Genomic DNA, 16,360 nt, shown 5'->3' with positions numbered 1-16,360 from the left:
TCTCTCTCTCTCTCTCTCTCTCTCTCTCTCTCTCTCTCTCTCTCTCTGCCTCTACTACCCTCCTGGCTCCCCTCCCCATGCCCTGAATAAACTTTATTCTCTGCTATACCAGTGTGTGACTGGTCCCTCAGGGGGAATAGATGTCTCGGCATGGGCCTGCTGAGACATCCTCTTCCCTCATACCTCTCCACACACCCACAGAACATACTCTTTATCTCTTTATCTTTTTATAAATCCATCACTTAGTATCATTGATCATGTAAACTTAGCCATTGGGAGCCACCAGTTTACATGATCAATGCTACTAAGTATCCCCTCCTCGGAGGAAATCAGGCTCACAACACCATCCGTGAATCCTGCTATTTGGCAGTGTCTTCAAAGAGCTTCCCACAGACGCTTTGACGGGGCTGAGAATGGATCTTACACTTCCTCTCAACAGTACAGCTGAGGAGGGTACTCTTGTCTTCGTAATTATCATTCCTCTTCCAGTTCAGTGGTCTACAACACTCCAGTCCAATGGGCCATGAGCTTCCTGAAGAGTTTAGAGGAGAGACAATGTGCAAAGCTGGGCTACCCAGAAGCCCTGTGATCCTGTACGCCCAGGAGTCCATGGGTCTAAGGTTATTTATGCCAACCTAGCTGTCCTTACTGCCGTGAGGGAAGGAAGTGGGGGTAAAACCAAGAGTAAGCTGCTCAGGTCTACCCAGTACCAACTGTGCCAGTGTCTCCTGTCCTCTACTCCAGGGACAGGACATCTGGGCAACATCTGGGTATTAGGTAACCCCCTACAGCAGGGCCAGCAGCACTGGTAGACAAGACCTGCTCTGGTCTTGGACCTGCTCTGTCCCTCTGACTCCCTCACCTGGGCTTCCCACAAATGGTCTCCTTTTCCACCCCAGTCCATGTTTACTGACTAAGTGAATGACCAAGCCTAAGATTTGTGACCATCCTGGAGATTTACGCTGGCTGACAATAGTCTAACATAGAACACAGAGATACAGTTGGTGTAAAGTCAATGAGAACAAGCAAAACTACTGTAATGTCTGGAGTAAGCTTTGGGACCATGCTGCACAGAAGGCCTGGGGAATGTGGGTAAATTCCAAGCTCTGAGTTTCTACCTACATAGTTGAGTTGCTTTATTTAAGTCAGGGGCTCCTAAAGGCTTGGCCCAGGCTCTGACTTCTTCCTCATGCCAGGGCACAAAAGCTTCTCATGTATTTAAGGTGTCAGATGAACTATGGTAGTTTCAATGAAAATGACCTCCATAGATTCATAGGGAGTGGCACCACTAGGAGGTGTGGCCTTGTTGGAGAAAGTATGTCACTGGAGGTGTGCTTTGAGGTTTCAAATGTTCAAGCCAGGCCCTGTGTCACTCTCTCTTCCTGTTGCCTGCCGATCCAGATGGAGGACTCGTGGCTACTTCTCCAGCATCGTGTCTACCTGTGTGCTGCCATGCTTCCCACCATGACGACAATGAACTAAATAAACTCTGGGCCTGTAAGCCAGCCTCAATTAAGTGAGGCTTTAAAAGAGTTGCCACAGTCATGGTGTCTTCACAGCAATAGTAGCCCTAAGACACGGACTATGAGGATGTCAACTTGTCCTGTCTCCACATTCTCCCTGGACGGTTTACCTCCATCCTGTCAGGACTGATCACTGGGTAAGCTGAAAGGTTGGACGGTTAGGTTGGAGGAGGCCTGGTCAACACTGAGCAGCAGAGGCTTGTCTTCTTGGCTGCCTTCTCCCCACCCTCTCATCTTTTGCCTGGACACCTTCGTCTCAGGCTACACAAGCACCAGTTAGCAATCATGGGTTCTGGAGCCTCCTTTTGGCTTACTCTGCACAAGTGGTCCAGCACTTTACCTGGGAAGCAGTGAGGTGAAGATAAGATCTCTCCAGAGAACTCTCGATGTAGGCAGTTGAGTCAAGGGTACATTCTCTCTGCTTCTCCAAGAAAAACCAGTCCAGGTAAACTGATAGGATGAATATACCACTTGGCAGGGAGCAAGGGCTTTCTCATGCTTTTGTCTGGAGTCAGAGGTCCCGATGTTCCCTTTATATCCACAAGGCTATTTGTATGCCCAGAAACTCAATTTAACCTGTCTCTGGCAGGTCCTCCCTGGCAGCCCAGCTAAGTCTAATGTGAGTCATGGCAGCTCTGGTGTTGAAGTCAGGCCTGGGATAAGCTGGGGTGGCACTTGAGTTCTTGGGTCTGGTCACGGGGAGCTGGTACTTACAGCAGGGTCCCAGTCTCATTGATCCTGCTTGGGAACTTGGGAGAATGAGAAGATGGGCCCCAAGATAGGCAGCAAGGCAAGATGAAAAGAATGGTTCTCAGTCACCCTATGTCACTCTGGGGACTGCAAGGACTGAAGCCATATGGGAAAGAACCAAACAGCATAAGTCAGTGTATTATATGGATGCATTGCCTGTAATTAAAAAGCCTACGATGGCCTATGGCTTAGGCAGGAAACAGAGGTGGGGCATCTGGGAGAAAGGATTCCGGGAAATATGACAAGATGGACAAACGGTACCTGAGTACAGGTAACCAGCCATGTGGCAGAAAGTAGACGAGACTGAATGGGATATTTTAAATTATACATATTCAGAGATGAGCCTAGATATATGGCCAAGATATTTGTAAATATATATTGAGTCTGAGTCTGAGTCTTATTTCTGGGAGCATGAGGCTGGGAGAGAGAACCAGACATAACTTCAACAACATGGTGCCCAACGTGGAGCCTGAACCCAGGCCCCTGAGATTAAGAGTCTCATGGACTATTGACTGAGCTAGCTGGGCAAGAGGTCTGGTCTCTTTTAAAAAAGAGAAGAGAGGAATGCTGGGAAAGAGATTTATTAGACAAGGAGCCAGAACCTGCAGACATAATATAAAAGGAGGCTTTTAAAAGGAGCACTTACTAAATCTAAAAACAAAATACAGAATTTGGGACTTCTCTCAAGGGCAGGGCAGCCAAGGGGAGGAACTAGGCTCCTGTTTACACAGGGGCTGAAGGCAGCCAATACAGCAGAGGACAAAACCTGTGGAGACTTCCTGAAAACCACCTCAACTTCTCCCAAGCATGACACAGCAGGTTGGCCCGGTCCTGTCCTATGGGAAGTAATGCCCAACGCTCATGCCATGCAGGAATGTGGCCCTAGGTTGACTGCCATGGCCAGAACTGGGCAGAAGGCTAAAATGCCTCTCCCTGTAAACAAAAGAACAGAGGCATGGCCAGGCGCAGCACAGCACCTGAGCTAAATAATAGCAGACACAGGAGGCAAAGACAGGCAGATCTGTGTAAATCCTAGACCAGCCTGGTCTACACAATAAAGTCAGGCCAGGACCCTCTGCTGATAGATTCAGTCACTTACAAATGATAGTCTAAAAGTCAAAATGACACATTTTTTCCTTAAAGATACCATGTAGGATTTTTGCTATATATTTTACAATGATAAGTAAAGACATCCTTAATAATTTAAAAAATATACATCAATCTTAAATTTATATATAAAAAGAAAAATATAGGTATATTTATCTGCATAGATATTAATCTCCAAAGAACGAAGGAAAAGGTAAAAATTGGTATAAATGTTTTCAAGGGTACATAGATACTAAATAAACTCATGCCTTTGAACTCAATACTTGGGAGACAAAGACAGAGAGGTTTCTTATGAGTTTGAGGCCAGCCTGATCTACAGAGCAAATCCAACATCAGCCAAGCTATACAGAGAAACCCTGTCTCAATAAGTAATAATAACTGTTTTACATTATTTTCACTATCAAAACTGAGGTGGTTATAAGTTCTATGATTGTGATGGCATTACAATCCCCTATGAGAGAGTCAAAATAAAGTAGACCTAGCTAGAAAAGGGACTGCTAAATTGGATCAATCTAAACTTTTGACTTCAGACTGCCAGACAAAGAACATGATACGGTTGGGAGAGAGGTTCTAGGTTTGTCTTAACAGGAAAGAAAAAAAAGGCTTTGGACTTCTTCCAAAATACTTAAGAATCAGATTTGATAGAGGGAGACCCCCTGAAGATCTCAGCTACAGACAACAGAAAATCAAAAGAACCAAACGCACTGGTAGTGTATATTGCTAAACTCTCTATTGAAACAAGTCTGAACAGATGGGACATACATATGTCTCTAGCCAAAACTTCAGCTCTGCGTAGCCAATGGATCTCGTTGGCAACAGAATCCTCAAAATCCATCATGCCATCCTTTCATAGGGCATGAATGAAGATCTATATTGCAGTTTGGTTATAAAGTCAAACTAGCTCATAAAGAAAGACAGTTGTCTTTCACCTGTTCAAACAAGGAACAACAACAAAAAAATCATCTTTAACTGATCTGTGTACATTGCACACTCCATACGATATGTTAATATAGAAGTACATATTACCTCTAAAAGCTCTATAAAGAAGAGGAGAAGAGAGGAGAGGAGAGGAGAGGAGAGGAAACAAGAATCCAGTCCTAATGAAATTCACCCTGAGGAACGCTGAGATGCTGAGACCTGCTGTTCCAACTCCCTGATTGATCCTTCCTCAAACTGATGTTGTACCCAGAGACTTGCTTCTGGAACAGGTTCCGAAAGGGCTGCTGATCCCAGATGACCTCGGTTCATCCAGCCTCCCAGACTGCTCCAGTCAGGAGTTCAGTTAAGCCCTGAACCTTCTCACCACACAGAGACTGGACAACAAAGGATGCCAGCTACCTTTCTTTTGACTTAACCATTTTTCCAATTTCCTTTTGGGTCCCCAAACAGGAATTCTTTGGCCCAATTCAGCAGGAAACAATTATAAAAAAGACTATCATCTAGTCTCTTAAGTTGGAGTGGATGGTTTTAGTAACTTTATGAGTAATAGATAATGTTGTTATTTTAGGGGCTGATTATGAATAATTATGGTCTTGGACAGGAAGGAAAAGAATAGGCTTCAACTCAGGGATTTCTATCTTCTTCTTCTTTATCCTTCTTTCTTTATTAGTTAAGGAAAAGGGGGTGAGAAGAAACAGGGGGCATATAGAAATATAAGAAATTAGACAAATAGGGGTAGATTACTGAATCTACTCTTAAACAAAAAACATTTTTTAACCATAATCTTACATTGGTAGAGATATTTATATTTTGATGCAGAATTGATATTTTATTTTGTTACATTGGTTTGGAATTTTGCATATTAATACAGGTTTAAGGTTCTCATTGGTATATATTTTTACATTTTGATACAAAATTTAAGATTAATTTTGTTACAACATACTGTATATTATGCTTCAACTCTTAAATAGGTATTGTGCCTATGCAACTCATTTTGAAATACAAGTTACAAACTATTAGGAATGGTTAAAAAATAGTCAGGTAGTCATATTAGATACTAGTTTAGGTAACTGAAGTGGAAACTTCTAGTTTCTTTGGAAAGGTAGTTATGTCAAATGATGTTTTGCTGGGACACACAGGTTAAAGAATGTCTTGCTGAAGCAGACACTTGAGAGAATCTTTTCCTGAAGCAGACACAGTCGAAAGGATGCTGGATGGAGGAGTATAAATATGGCCCCACAGATGGCTGGAGACGAGCACTGAGCTTTGGTTTGGTTTACTCTGCCCTGCCATTCTTCACTAATGACACACATGTATTGGTTCACCTTACAAAGCGTTGTTGAGCTCAACTTACAGCAAAGCTGCCGTTGAGAGAAACTCTCCTAAGAACTGCTGTGAGGTTCCTGTGGCAGCTTGTTGCTTCCACTGCCTCGCCTCAGGCTGGTTGGTGAGCCTGGTGGTTTTTACAGATTGAACTACAGCTGCTGGTTCATGCCTAGTGTCTGCACGTCGAAAGGCCTGGACTGTAGCTGTTGGATCATGTGTGGTGTCTGCCTGCCTAGAGGACTGGTCTGCAGCTGCTGAAATCATATTTGGTCTTTGCTATAGGACTGAACTGCTGCCAAAGAAGATCGAGCTGGACCCCAAAGAACTATTGCCGAACAGGTCCACCTCCCCCATATCCTAATAACTTTTCACTTCCACTACCTCTGCTGGGTGGTAGGCTAGAGGTGAGATTGAAGCCTTATTAAAAGTAGGTTGCGAAAAAATTAATGCTTATAGGTAATTACAATAAAATGTTTTCAAGGTTATTCAGATAGTAAGTGACTAAGAATAAACAATGTTCGACAATTCAGATATGCTATAAATAGATAAATGGTCATCAAAGACTCAGAGATCCACAGAAAATGACACTTAAAATTATTTCATTATTAAAAGATCTTTAGACTATGAGACAGGTATCCCTATTCCCCTTCAAAGAAGATGATGAGCACCAATAACCTCCAATATGGAGTAGCTTCAATTATGGCAAGCTAGCCACTGGGCAAAGAAAATGTCCATGCTTCAACTACAGATGTATCCAAAAAGGACAAACAGACTCATGGAAGTTGATCGCCAACCTCTGCCAAAACAGGGTAAGCAAGTCTTTCATAATTCCTGCTTCACATAAGGTCTGTCAGATATCCTAGGCCAGAAGGCTAAAGATGAATGCTCCAACATTATAGAGAATATTGAGGACTGTCCAGGCAATCAGCTGTGTCTCTCATTTCTTAATTTTCGAAAGCTGCATCCCTGTGGTTCCTATGTACTCAGGTAATATCTATTCCTCCTCAAGTCTCCGATGAGGTTGAAGACTAGGTAGTTATGGTCTCACAATTGAGCTGAGTTGTTTATCCTATTTAAGACGATATTCTGGGTCTAAGAAGGTGTTTTTAGGAAGGTAATGCAAATTAAGATAGAAATTTAGATTTTTTAAAAATAGGATAGATAATAAAAATTTTTATTTTTCCTTAATTTCCAAATACTATGGACTGGACATTGTAAATGTACACCATACCTTATAGTTTCCATAATTGTTTCATACTTGTTATAACTACACTTATATTAAAAAGAGAAGAAGCCTTTTATTGAACTAAAAAGGGGCATTATAGAGAGAATATTTTGTATCTTGTATGGATGCATCACCTGTCAATTAAAAATCCCATGGCCTATGGCTTAGGCAGGAAATAGAGGTGGGACATCCAGGAAAGAGAAAGGACTCTGGGAAAGAGCCAGGCAGGAGACTTACCAGGGAGATGTGACAAGATGGACACATGGTACCTGAGCACAGGAAGCCAGCCACATGGCAGAATGTGGGCTAGAATAAATGGGATATTTTAAGTTATATCTAGTCAGAGAAGAGCCTGGCTATATGGCCAAGGTATCTGTAAATATATTTAGAGTCTGAGTCTTATTTCAGGGAGCATGGGGCTGGGAGGAAGAACTGGATATAACTTCAGCACCTATCAAAGATGGTAAGAAGCAACCTCAGGCTATCACCTCTTTGGCAAGGTGTGATTCCACTCTTCTAGGTAGGTCCCATGGTCCCCTGCTCACTGGATCTGTGTTCATTATCTTTGCCAAACCAAGTGTGTTGTTGTTGTTGTTTTGCTTTATTTTGTCGTTTTAGTGTCTGAGGTCAGAGGCACTTGATCTTTTCACTTTGTGGACAAAGTAAAGAAAGGTCCTGTGGTCATTCACAACACAAACTAGAGACAGATACAAACCGGGGGTATGACGGACACCGCCCGTGGCAGGGACTAACCTCAGGAGTGAGCAGTGTGTTTCTGGGCTTGCAGAGCTCCAGATCTCTGGATGCTGAGCATGTGGGCTGCTCTTGGTACCAAGAGTCCAGGGACAATGTGGCACATGGCTCATTTCCTGCTAAGTTAGTAGCTAGCCTTCGGAGTCCTAGGAGAGAGACATTGCTCACTTCCTCTGAAGCTCCTTCTCTGAAAGCCAGCTGTGAGGAAAACTCACAGAATAGGCATACTCTCCAGCAGCGAGGCCCGAAGTGCCCTTTCTCATGTTCATTTCCGTGTCACACTTTCCCAGAGGGCTGCTTATTCTTTCACACACACACCCCCCCCCACCCAGGCCTGTGAATCCTATTCCTCTATGACTCTTGCCCAGGCCCGCGACAAGAGTCACAAGAGTCGCCAAGTGGCACTGGTTTAATGGGGTTTTCTGAATACTTACCAGGAGTACCTGCCTGCTTCCACCCTTTGGAAAACCCTTTGCCTTCCATCACAGACTACCACATTTTCTTGTATTTCCTCCCATTTCTGACCCCTCAGTCCCTTACCTGGCATACTCACCCTCTAAGTGCCCCTTACATGATATTCCTTAGGTTGTCTCTATAGGCCCTGTTGCTGGACAGTCTCCAGGTCGCTCTGCTCATCACCCACCATCTGACCTAGGTTCACAGCTCATTCTTCAGCCTCTGAAGCTCTTTTTGCATCAACTCCATCTTGGGACAAGGATGCTGGCCTTCTAGATGCTCAAGCCTAACATCTATGTACGGTCCTTATGGCGGTTTCAAGAAAAATGGCTCCCATATGCTTAAAGGGATTAGCACTATTAGAAGGTGTGGCCTTATTAGAGGAGTTATGTCACTGAGGGTGGGTCTTGAGATTCCAAATGCTTAAGAAGGCCCAGTGTCACACACTCTGCCTGTCAATCAGGATATGGTACTCTCAGCTCCTCCAGCACCATGTCTCTCTGCGTGCCACCATGTTTCCTGCTATGATAATAATGGACTGAACCTCTGAACTTTAAGCCAGTCACAGTGAAAGGCTTTTCTTTATAAGAATTGTCATGGACATTGAGTCTCTTCAGAGCAATAAACCCCAAGATAGAAGTTGGTACCAAGGCCTAGGATATTGTGATTAGCCTGACCATGCTTTTGCCTGGGCGAAGATGAAACACTTTGGGACATCGGACTAGAATGGTGACTGGACAGTTTAAGAGGGGCTTAATGGGCCATACAAACAGGAGCACGGAAGACAATGGTGCTGAGGGTGATTGGAACTGTGAGGATCCAGGTCAAGAGGGTTCAGAGGAAAAGAATGTTAATATGTAGCCTGGAGATCATTCTTGTCATATTTTGGAGAAAAATGTGGTCGCCTTCTGTCTTTGCCTAAAAAATCTGCCTGAGGCTAAACTGAAGAGTTATGGATTAGCAGCTTTGACACAGAAGATTTGCAGACAGCCTAGTATAGACTGTGTCGCTTGGTTATTAGCAGCCATGCTGATGGCCTACTAATCTATAACGAAAAGAGAAAAAGCTAAGCAAGAAAAATATACACATATACAGTCTGAAGAGAAGGGAGACACCGGGAAGTGTAGCCAGATTAAAGTCTGGTGCTAAGTGCAATAAAGGGGGTGATGACCTCAGAGTAAGACCCCACCCAGCCAGGCGGCCAATTTGTGAAAAAGAATTAAAGAAAACCTAAGGCCAGACATGGTGGTCCACACCTTTAATCCCAGCACTCAGAAGGCAGAGGCTGGCAGATCTCTGAGTTTGAGGTCAATCTGGTCAACAGAGTGAGTTCCAGGACAACCAAGCTTAGGCAGTGAAGGAAAACCTCGAAAACAGAAAGCTCTTGAAGATGTAACTGAACCGAGGGGGGCATGTTCCAGCCCCAGCAAGCAGCAGAACTTAACAGCTCTGGCCATATTCCTCTGGCTTTAGAATCAAGTATAGACGAAAGGGGTTATGGAATCTCCCTCCATGACTAAGGAAAGCCCTTGAGGCAGGGATGTGGCCACTGTGTGACTCTGTGAAGGTGAGGCCTAAATTGACCCCAAAATGTTGGAGATCCCAGAGGTGTGGGATACCTGCTAAGGAAAGCTGCTAACAGGAAGTGGAGCCAGCCTAAGAGAAGGAAGTGAAGCGTGCTGCAGTCACTAAAGCTGAGAGGAGTGTTCAGGGGAGCTGAAGAATGTTTTCAGGTCAGACATGGAGATGTAGAGTTTTGGAAATTCCCAGCCAGTTTTTGGTCTTGTTCTGGTTCAGGACTTCCTCACTATGTTCCCTTTCCTCTCTTTTGGAATGGTAAAGTCTATTCTGTGGTAAAGTATATCCTGTGCTATTGTATGCTGGAAGTATGTTAACTGTTAAGGCCTAGGTAAAATGTTAAGGCCTAGGTAACTGTTATCTGTCTAGCCTGCCCTTTTGTGCTTTTACTAAGAAAACTTTCTCATATGTAGCTACTGCTGTTACTAGAATGTTCTGTGCTTTGGTCTTCTTGAAAACCAATCGCAATAGAAGTCAGTTAAAACTGCTTTGTATAGTTAGCCACAGTAAGTCTGGACCTAAACCAAAGGCCAGGCAGCAGTTCCTGCACCTATGTATAAACTTTTCAGGCTTTTGCTTTTATAAGCTGCCCCTGGGGTGGACCCCAACATAAGAGAGACACCTGCACTGATATATGAAGCTATTTGGAATAAGACTTCAGTCTGAGCAGTGATCAAGTAAAGTTTAACTTCCCAAGACTTCCCTGGGAACTGACATCCTCTTTGGCAGAAAGAGACATGTACCTGGGTAACCGACATCCTGTTTGGTAAGTTAGGACATGAATATTAGACAAGGCAAGTTCCCTGCCACAGCCTAATACCCCAACCAATGGGAACAGGATAAGCATACAACAAATACATTTCTAAGGAAATTCCCATCCCTAGATCCTGATTAGTGGAATAACTTGGCACAGATGTTTGTGGATTTTAGGCTTAAAAAAAGCCCTATAGGATCTTAACTCAAGGTCGCACCCAGCTCCCGAGCCTGATCTTCAGCCCTGATTGATCAGTCTTGGGGTGTGACATTCAATAAACCATCCCTATTTGACTGAGATCAATGTCTGAGTGGTCTGTGTGGTGATTCCCAGACCACAGCATTATCTGCTCTTTCATTCTGATTTGACAGGCTGTTACAGTTAAGAAATTGCCATGAGTCTTACAAGAGACTTTGAACCTTGGACTTTTAAGCAGTGTAGAGACTGTGACAGACTGCAGAGGAGGAAATTGGACTGAATGCAGTTTTGTGTTATGATATGGCTACAAGCTATGGGGGCTAAGGACTGGAATGTGGTAGCCTGGATAAAAAAGGTCCCTATAGGCTCCTAAGGAGTGGCAATATTAGGAGATGTGACCTTTTTTTTGGGGGGGGGGATATGTCACTGGGGGTGGGCTTTGAGGTTTCAAATATTCAAGTCAGGCCCAGAGTCACCCTCTCTTCCTGCTGCCTGAGGTTCTGGATGTAGAACACTTAAGCCACTTCTCCAACACCATGTCTGCCTGTGTGCTCTCATGCTTCCTGCCATGATGATAATGGTCTGAACCTCTGAACTATAAGTCAGCCCCAACCAAATGCTTTCCTTTATAAGAGTTGTCATGGTCACAGTTTCTCGTGACAGCAATAAAAAGCCCAACTCAGACAGTCCTCGACTTGACTCCTCCTCGATTACTTTTTTAGACATTGGGAAAAGAAGTCAGGAGACCCAGGATGAAAGAACAAAAAAAGACTGAGGAGAGCCCAGTGAGCCAGGATGTGTTTTCCTGGAAAAGACTCAGGAGAGGACAACCGACTGTGAGCACCCAGAAGCTAGCAAGCTGCGTCACTGCATAGCAGAAGGTAAAACTGCAGGAAGATTAAGCTCAAAAGCCTTCACCATGACAGAGGGTGTCAAACGCTGCAGACACAGAGCAGTCTCTTAAGAGACAAATGAGCCAACTGAGATAGCTCTGAGACTCTCCTGGGAGAAAGTTCAGAGGTTTAAGAGTCAATGGCTTTGAGCCTGTCTAATAAAACTCAGCCAGCCACCATAAGACTCAATGAATGAAGGCCCATGAGAGGTGACACTTGTGAAAGAACTGGACAAAGCTGTAAGCACAAAAGACCATCCGTGGCCCAGAAGTACTCTCAGACATCAGGGTGAAGAAACTCATATTGTATGACTGAAGAAACTGCAACCCAGACCATTAGCCCAAGCCTCCAGAAGCTGTCGATAAAGATACAGCACAAGACATTAACACTAGGCCCCAGCACTAACAGCAGAGTCAAAAAGGGAGAAACTTGCCTGTTAAAGCTGCAGCCTGGAGTACATCCCAAAACCTCCATCCATAGACCTGTGAGGCCACTGGGGCACAAACCCTGCGCTGTTTCTCATTCCTGGTCCCATATAGGTGCTCTTGAGTCCATTGAGTTGTTTAACAAAAATGCATGAAGTACTGTGATCCCACATGACACTCAAGACATACATATATGCACCAGGAATGGCTGCACATGCCTATAACTGTAGCTGTTAAAGTTTAAAGCTCCTGATATAATAATCCAAGGTTACAACTCATTAGTAGACAGAAAGCAAGCTGTTCCAGTAAGAGACTCCATATATCTTTAGTCTGAGGCACCTCCTGGGAAGCCTCCTCCCTCACAGAGTTTTCCTCCATTTTCTATGCTTCAAATGACAGCATGACCATATGTACGGCACTTGGGAGGCAGAGGTAGGAGCTCAGGCATAGGCTAGCCAGGACCAAGTATTAGACATAAAGTTTGGGGTGGAGGCACACGGCTTTAATCCTAGTACTCAGAAGCAGAGGCAGGATGTTCTTTGTGAATTTGAGGCCAGCCTGGTCTGCAAGCAAGTTCTAGGACAGCCAGAGCTACAGATAGAAACTCTGTCTCAAAAAACAAAATCCAAAACAACAACAACAAAAACAAAAACATAGTGGAAGGAGGTGTTGCTGGGAAACTCAGTGAGAGAGTGCTTGCCTGGTACATGCAATGCCCTGGGTTCAATCTCAAATCAAAAAGCAAGTACAAGAGTAACTGTCTGGTTGAGAAGTTCAGCTCAAACCTCTCTCCTAGTGTCTTTGTTAGGGTTTCTATTGCTGTGATGAAACACCATAACCAAAACTTGAGAAGGAAAGGGTTTATTTGACTTATACTTTCCAAACCCTCACTGTTCAGGACAGGAGCCCGGAGACAGGACCTGATACAGAGGCCATGGAGGGGTGCTACTTACTGGCTTCCTTCTCATGGCTTGCACAGCCTCCTTTCTTGTACAACCCGAGACTACCAGCCCAGGAGTGTACCATCCAGAATGGGCTGGGCCCTCCTCCACTGATCGCTAATTAAGAAAATGTCTTACAGCTGGATTTTATGGAGGCAATTTTCTCAAGCAAGGCTCCCTCTCTCTTGAGTCAAGTTAACATAAAAACAGCCAGTACAAGGCCTAGTATGTTCAAGGCCCTGGATTCAATCCTCAACATGTGTGTGTGTGTATGGGCGCGCGCACGCGCACACACACACACATACACACAAAGGAAAAGAAAAAACTTAGATTTATCACAGCAGGCCTGGGAAAGTGAAAGGTGGGAACAGTTCAGGGGTAGATTATCCAGAGCTGGGAAGCGGAGGAAGAAGCAACAAACAGATCCCTAACGATCCTATGTATTCACAAAGGTCTCTGCAGATCAACTGAGTTTGAGGTTCTTTTTGACCAGATATTCAGGCATATTTCTACAGAAAATGAGGATCTCTAGGAGTGGAGGGTGGCTGCCTGGATAAGGCTGACAGTATGGAGAGGACAGAGGGGAACAGGCCCTGGGGATAACTGAAACACAATGGGAGAAGCACAGGAAAACGCTTAAAAGGGACTCTCAGAAAGCAAGGGGAGAGAACTTACAGAACGATACCTTAAGTCATGACAAAGAGTCTGGGCCCTGCAGTAAGAAGCATGGCAGAGGCAGACACAGCCATCTGCCCGTTTTCGAGGGGACTTATTCCAGGACCTCCTTAGATACCAAAGGACATAGATCAAAGGACACTATACAGAACCCACACACCTTCCCGCTCTGTGTCACCAACAAAGCTGAGAACACTGTATTGCTTTGAGACTCAAAACAAGAAAAAAGTCTGTAAATGTTCAGTACATTTTTTTTCCTAGCTTGTCGTTTTGTCTTTCTGAAAAATCCAATCCTAATGGTTACAGAACTCGCGAGTGCAAAACTTTGGCAGGTCCACTGGGGCGTAAGAAAACTGGAATGCTGGGGAGGCAGAGGAGGGGAGAGACTTGGCAGTGTTCTCAGACGGAGTACAGGTGCCTGGGGAAAGAGGAGTAAAACACACTACGGGAAAGAGGTGAAGTAAGAGGTCAGACGCGTGGGAAGGGTTGGGATGTGTGAAAATAGCGAGGACTCTTATTTCTCTTGCAGTCGAGGAAGCAGAGTGGTCTGCAGGCAGGCATGTCAATGAAGGGATGTCAGGTGGGAAACGATAACTGTCCATAGTCCAAAGTCTATGAGTCCCCCAGAGAAGCCACATGATTGTAAAACAGGCAACCTGCAGATGAGTACTCTTTTGGCATCTGTTCACCTGAACTAGGAGGTGCCTCAGCACATACCATGTGTTGTCTGATTAGATTAGGACTTTCTCTTGACTATTTTGCCAATCCTTCCCTGGAGCATGCCCAGATGGGACCTGGCTTCCTAATTCTGCCCTGCTTCACCCCGCAAGCACACATCCAGGGGCATTCCACAGTTCCACTATGTACAAGCTTGCCAGTTTCCTCTCCTCTCACGTCCCAACACCGGGGGAAGAAGGCGCTAAAGTCTCCCACACAATCAGAGAATTTAAGCCACTTGGTAGGGGTTGGTTTTAAATAACACTCGACCATCCTCTGAGCTCACAATGCAAAAGTGACAAAAAACACGGATCAAGTTCCTGCTGGAAGACTACACTTCCCAGCTTCCTTTGCGGACTACCAAAGCTATTTCCACCTATTTTTGCCCCCAATAAGGGGCTGCATCCTTCTTCCTTTGTAGGCATTTTTTGCCATCTGCATACCTTGGTGACAAAATGCTCAGTCACCGTAAATAAACAAGACCAAGATTTTCTTTCCGCCTTTCTCTCTATAGCTGCTCTTGTAATCTATCACACTAGCAGAACCCTTGTCGTTATGTATACCCAGAGGCTGTGATTGTGGGCTAGAGCGCGTCCTGTCTCCTGGCGACCACGGCAGCACCCACCTCACGGGACTGTTACCGGTTAAGGTGTTCTGTCTGTAACTGCACTCAGAGCAGTTCCTGAAGCTGAGGGAGTGGCCACTAATCGCTGGCGGTTCCGGAAGAATCCAGCATCCCCAAACAAACGCACGCAACTGTGCTTCTGGCGCAGGCTCAGCCCATCAGGAACCAGAGAAAGGCCGGAAGGGGCGGGGAGCGGTGCGACGCAGGAAAAGTTGTTTCTAAGGGTCGCGGGGCGGCTGGCTTGGTACGCAAGTGACGCAGATCACAGCACCAGAAGGACTTCTGGCTCTTTGTGCTGGAGCCCGCGGTCAGTGTGCGGGAGGATTTTGTTTCTATTAGTTTGGTCACTTAGTACATTTAACGGAGCGACGTTGGGAAAGGCATTTATAGGTTCTTAACGAATATGTGTTCTGTAACGATCGGTATGCCAGGGTGCAGGCCAGTGGTGACCTAGATTTTCCAACCAGTTAAATGGTGCTCGGTGCCCGGTGCCGGTGCCCGGTGCTTGCTCGCCCACTCCTGTCCGAGCCCTGCGGTGCAGTCATGCTCACCGCTTAGCGCTGCAGACAAAAGGCGCCATAATGACGAGAAGGATCCCTCGTAGAAACCTTATCTATAGTCTTAGAAAATTGCCTCAGAATGTTTCCTGAGACAAATGTGCACTGCCTGGTGATATTCCCAAAGGTCTTGCCGCCAGAGACGTCAACAATGCAAACTGCCACCTTTGTAAATAACATTGTCCAACAGATAAAGAAGTCACTTTGACTGGGCTCAGGGGAGAATGCCTTTCTACACTTTCTTTCACACGCCACTTGGAAATGTCTACATTGAGAGGGTTTTCCATCTCCTGATGCTTCAGGACTCCTGCACTCTGACCAAAGCAATTCCAGTTCACTCCACACCCTTCCAGCCTGGGCTAGCTAAGTATAGACACAGTTTTGTTGTTCACATATTTGCACTGTATCACAGTGCAAAGTCCTTAACGAATACGTGTTTGGTGACGTTCAGTGTGCCAGGCTGCAAGCCAGTGGTGACCTAGATTTTCTAATCCGTTAAATGGTGCCCGGTGCTCATTCGATCTCCATGTGATGGACCAGCCTGATTCTATTTTAAGATTAGAAGCTGTAAGTGTTCTTTCTCAGATGAGAAGGTGTGGAACCCCAAGAACCACACAGCTCTCAGCAGAAAGAGTGTCCCAGTGGAAGGACAGTGCCCCATTTATGGATCATCCTGAGACACAAGAGCCCAGGAACCACATAGCTCTGAGAGAAAGCCTTCTCAGCAAGAAGCATTGCAGCTCTCAGGGAAGGGCATGCCCAGCTGAGCTCAGGAGCCTCAGCCCTGCTCACTTCTTTTCATTGCTTCTTGGCTTCTGATGCTAGAAAGCATCACACCAGGCATCAAATCTCATAAAAGATATTTACTGAAGGGTCCAGAGAGAGTGGGGACAAACCCAGGAATGGCTGCCTCTGCTT

General features: G+C 45.2%; 1 protein-coding gene across 1 annotated transcript in view; it reads right to left on the bottom strand.

Annotated features, from left to right (window-relative positions):
- The window catches only part of Lrrc61 (leucine rich repeat containing 61), a 22,125-nt gene extending 7,098 nt beyond the window's left edge, over positions 1-15,027 (bottom strand). The window contains exon 1 of the mRNA XM_028784756.1: positions 14,886-15,027. The gene's annotated coding sequence lies outside the window, so the exon portion shown is untranslated. The remainder of the gene's footprint in view (positions 1-14,885) is intronic.
- Between the last annotated feature and the right edge of the window lie 1,333 nt (positions 15,028-16,360).

This window comes from Grammomys surdaster, unplaced genomic scaffold, assembly GCF_004785775.1.
Source record: "Grammomys surdaster isolate TR1022 unplaced genomic scaffold, NIH_TR_1.0 124820, whole genome shotgun sequence".
Classification (NCBI taxonomy): Eukaryota; Metazoa; Chordata; class Mammalia; order Rodentia; family Muridae; genus Grammomys; species Grammomys surdaster.
Note: the sequence above shows the minus strand (reverse complement) of the source record. Positions and strands in the feature narration are given on the sequence as shown.